The sequence below is a fragment of the Eumetopias jubatus genome, unplaced genomic scaffold (genome assembly GCF_037043125.1).
Source record: "Eumetopias jubatus isolate StellerSeaLion01/CBP00866 unplaced genomic scaffold, mEumJub1_p1.0 scaffold_3, whole genome shotgun sequence".
Lineage (NCBI taxonomy): Eukaryota > Metazoa > Chordata > Mammalia > Carnivora > Otariidae > Eumetopias > Eumetopias jubatus.
Window position 1 is genome coordinate 50694314 of NW_028274809.1, and position 5069 is coordinate 50699382.

The following is a 5069-nucleotide window of genomic DNA, read 5'->3' on the forward strand; positions in this document are numbered from 1 at the left end:
ATACTCTCCTCAGCTATAAGCCGTAGAGCCTTCTTCAGCCGCAGTCTGAACATTTGCATTCTATACAAAATATTACAGTTGGAAGATAGGTGTGGCCTGTCAAGAACAGCTTCTGAATCCCCCAAGCCATCCTAAATAAAACATATCATAGAAATTCTGCTTTGCTTCATATATCAATGTCATTGTATCTTTTGAAGTTGAGGTGTGCACAGATGGTAAATCCTCAGATTGAGTTTGACTGCCTCTCTGTGTGAAAGGGAGAAGACCTCGAGAGTACCTGTATTCCTGGGGAGAACACCCAGGTAGAGGTGCTCACGACATGTTCTAATGACTGGCATGCTTGGATTCCCAGCTTCAATGATCACATCTGGTCTTGGCTTTATCACCCTTTACAAAATTTGATTTATTTGAAGTGAAGGGAGGGAAAGGCTAATAAATGTTCCTCTGAGCACTAGAGGGGCTGGCCCTTCCATAAGAACAAAGAGAAACTAATTGCTTGCTCCTAACATTGAAGCAAAGGGAATCTCTACCACTGGATTTCTGTAATGTTTGTCTAGCCATCAGGCTTTTCCACCTCACAGCATACTTTCTGAGGGGAAATTTATTAGAGAGTGTTTCCTTAATTATTTAATCTTGAAATTAATAATAGAACTCTTCATTCTAAATAACTTAAGTTCTAAAGGGAATCAGAAAAGGAGAAAATACAGTATTGTGGCATTTTTAGAATGTGGCATGTCCTCAAGGATCGTTACAACGGGCAACGAGTTTCTGAGAAATGATATACTTAGAATCTCTCCGTTTTCTGTTTTAACTGATTTTTAGAAGATGGAGTTTTTTAAAATTTTATTTATTTATAAATAAAATAAATTTTATTTATTTATTTGAGAGAGAGGGAGCATGAGTGGGGGAGGGCCAGAGGGAGAGAGAGAGAGCAGACTCCCCGCTGAGCAGGGAGCCTGACATGTGGCTCCATCCCAGGATCCTGGGATCATGACCTGAGCCGAAGGCAGATGATTAACCAACTGAGCCACCCAGGTGCCCCTTTAAAAGATTGATTTGATAAGAGTTTTCATTTTAAAAGCCATGCTTGAATAGGAAAGTGAACTATAAATTTCCAGCTTAATTCTACTTATCCTGGGAGCATTATATATCTTTCCAGAGTCCAAAACCTCAGCAATATTACTTTATCTCCCTCCACTTTCCTTTCCCATCCCATAAAAATGTGACTCTTAAAAGAAATACAGTAGCCCCTCCTTTATCTGCAGGGGACACACTCCAGAGCTCCCAGTCGGTGTATGAAACTGTGGACAGCACCAAACCCTATATATAGTATGTTTCCTATGTATACATACCTGTGATAAAGTTTAATTTAAAAATTAGGGACAGTAAGGGATTAACAACAATAACTAATAAAATAGAACAATTATAAGAATATACTGTAATGAAAGTTATGTGAATGGTGGTCTTTCTCTCTCTCCAAATATCTTATTCTACTAGATTTACCCTTCTTGTGATTTTGTAGGTGTTATGACAGCCTTAGGCTAATATTGGCTTTCTGACCATATGTCACGAGGAGGATCAGATGCTTCTCGACCACAGAAGTTGACCGTAGGCAACTGAAACCACAGAAAGTAAAACTGCAGATAGGGGAGGACTACTGTAATATCTCACATCCTAGCATCAGTGCAACAAATATTTTTTTAAGTTTATTTTTATTTATTTATTTTTAAGTAATCTCTCTACCCAACAGGGGGCTTGAAATCATGACCCTGGGATCAAGATTCACATGCTCCTTTGACTGAACCAGCCAGGTATCTCTCAATTTTTTTTTTTTTTGAGAGAACATAAAGATAGTTACTTTATTGTTCACCTTTTACACAAAGCATACCTCCAGGCATTTTCTTTCACAGCTTGACAATGTTTAGGTCTACAAAACCCAGCAAGAAGCTTCATGTAGATTTCAGTAAAGGAGAATATAACACATCAACTCAGCCAGGCTTTTGTTTTCTGCAGCAATAATAAAGGGCCTCCTGCACCAAGCGAAAATTTGTCCTCTTACTTGGTAGCGCATTTCTTCCATTACCAAAAAAGTCTGCCCAAAGCAAACTAACTTGTATTTGCTGAGCCAGTGGTAATAACTCGTACATAAAACAAATTTCAGTTTGCTGTTTCTTCTAACAGATTTCAAGTAAAAATAGGGTTTAAGGAAGAACTTGTTTTGTATGGTTGCAGGTCGGTTTGAATTGCTATACCATATAAATGCCTGCATGTACTACTATAGGTTCACAACTTAGTTTGCTTTTTTAATCTTTGCGGATGTTGGCCATGTTCAAGGTTTTCAGAGTTGAGCATATGGTACAGTATTCCATCAAAAGGATGAGGCTACTGAATGTGCATCTGCAGAAGAGCTCATTTCATAGGAACTGACCTAAAAGTTCTATCATGAAGTAAATGTGGCATAAACTCTGGATAAAAAGCCAACCAGGGCAGAACAGTGCTTGGAAAATAGGCATTAGAATACTTAAAGGAAAACACATTAAAATGGATTCATAATATGAGGGAGGTTTCTTAGTTGTAAATCTAAAAAATTCTAGGAGAATCCTCATTTTCAAAACCGCTTATTTAAACTATTTATTCAAGTAATTTATTCCCAAAAAACTATGCATGTTCTGACTGTGGAATTAGTTGACTGGTCAATTAAAGGCAGTTTTAATTACCTTTTAAAAAATTCTTCATACAAAGGAGAGATGTATGTGTTTCTCAAATAAACTGCATTGTGTAAGTCCTTAAAAAAATAAACAAAAACAATTAAATGAAGACCTACAAGTACTTATGCCAAGCAGGAATCTGCCTGCCACCTATGGTCTAATAGTAATTAAAAATTGATGTTGGACTCAACATTCTGAAACTAAGTTTCCATTACTTGAGCTCCAGCAAAATATAAAGGTCTGTAGCCTCAACTAGGAAAATGTCTTCCCTATCCAAATCCAAAATGATTATACTGATAACCTCCATGCTGGAAGTGCTATTCAAATTGTCCCCCTTGGTGATAATTCCTGCTCCCCTTCCTCCCCAACCTCCTTCCTGGCCTCCACATCCACCTTGGCCACTGCAACCACCCCTCCCTCCACAGCCACTGCCTCAATCATGATGGTGCCCACCATCTTGGTACCTACTGTTCTGCTGATATCCACCACCCTGGTATTCACTCCCTATATACATATATATGTATACATATGTATATATATGTTTGGAAGTCACCATGACCACCACCTTGATAGCTACCATCACCATGATAGCCACCTAGCAGGAAACCCAAATCTCGATAACCACCATCTTGGTAGGCACGACCTTCTCCTCCACTCCCTCCATCCATCCAGCCTCCTTGATGTTTATTTCCTCTTCCTCCCTGCTCAGTACCATGGTTGTAGCCACCATGTCCACCTCTCCCTCCTCCTTTTCATGACCTCCTTGTCCTCCATATGAAGAATGTTCATAACCACCTCTCCCTCCTTCTCTGCCTCCTGTTTGCTGCTGGGGCCATCTTACATTTTCTGCCGTGGTGGCATCTCTGGAGGTGGAGGTTCAGTTTTCACTCGGTCTACTTCCTCCGTCAGGCACCCTGCCCATCAACACCTTATTGATGGCACAGGCAGTCTTTTCTTTTATAGAGCTATTGCTTGTCCTTAAAATCTTTGGCAAGTCTTGTCTTGTAGCTGAAAGGTGGGAAAGGAAATAGTACTTTTAGGAGATAGGACTGAGCGTTCTATTTTTTTGTTATTTGCTATTTTTTCTGTCTGACTCTTAGCTCTGTCAGACCAACCAAAAGACTGGACAGTAACATCCAAACATTTTAATAGCAACTTTCTCAGAACTTCATATTCATTGGCTATGGCTTGGTGAATTGCTTCTTTCTTTGCCCAGTGGGCTGGTCCCATTGGCTTCTTCCATAAAGGCTTTCCACATGGTTAAGTGGAACTTTTGCTAATGTCTCCTTTAATTTTTTTTTTCAATCCTGCTGAAGAACTGGAACATAGTTATATTGGCTGGAGGTTTGAACATTCCTAGAGCAATACATATGCCTTTCAACTCTTGAAAGACCTCACTACCACCTCCTTCTTGACCTTTCTTTGGAGGAGCATTCTGGCAGCTTCTAGTTCTGAGATGAAGAATGTGAGCAAAAGGAGGCAGTTCTGAATGTGAAGGCACGTGGTCACATCCCCAGATGTCAATGAAAGATATGGACTGTTCATCTCCCCTAGTAGCCCACTCATCTCAAGCTGGAATTCTTCAGCTTCACTTGGGCTATTAGTTGCTTGCACATTTTCCTCTAGTTTATAGAACACTCTTAATTCAGACACCAGCCAAGCACAGAGTTCAGTAAACTTGGAGGAACTGGCTCCAGCAGAGACTGCCTGAGACAGAGCACCATCTTCCAACAATGGACCCTTGTAACCTAGATCTTTCAAAGGCTCCAAGATGTTAGTCTCTATGAGGTCACACCCCATCCTACTGTGGTATTCAAATTTCCCAGTCATCAGGCTTCCCTCTTCTCCTGCAATGCGTGTACTTGCGTGTGTGCTGCCTTCCCGCAACAAATATTTTTTTAAATACCTGCTATGTGCCAGATCCTTGGGGCAGAATAGTAAAAACAAAACTATCTTAAGTAAAGATTATTTACTTACAATTTAACTAGACTTATCTAGGTTTTCTGCACTCTGTACAGCTTTATCTAAAGAGAAAGACTCCTAATGGAGGCTCCTTCTGCGATTATACACTCTGATCCTGATGTGTCTTCTTGCTGGCTACAACTGATTAAATGAGAGAGGAAACTGAATTCGTGGGGAGGTAGTCTGATGACTTGAAAATGGTGGGTTGTTTTTACCATATTTTTCTCACAAATTAGAAGCAGGGCTGAAGGTTGTAGTGGCTACTTAAGTGGCACCCTCATGGAGTAGAGATTGGAGCAGCCACTTCCGGGTTTCCTATGCTCCCAGGTTATGAGGGAGGAGAGAACCAGAAAAAACTGATCAGGTGAAAGGGATGGCATGGATGCCCACAAGAAATCA

General features: G+C 40.3%; 1 pseudogene; it reads right to left on the reverse strand.

Annotated features, from left to right (window-relative positions):
* Nucleotides 1-2956: 2956 nt before the first annotated feature.
* LOC114222655 (protein FAM98A pseudogene) lies at nt 2957-4508 on the reverse strand (annotated as a pseudogene).
* Nucleotides 4509-5069: the final 561 nt, after the last annotated feature.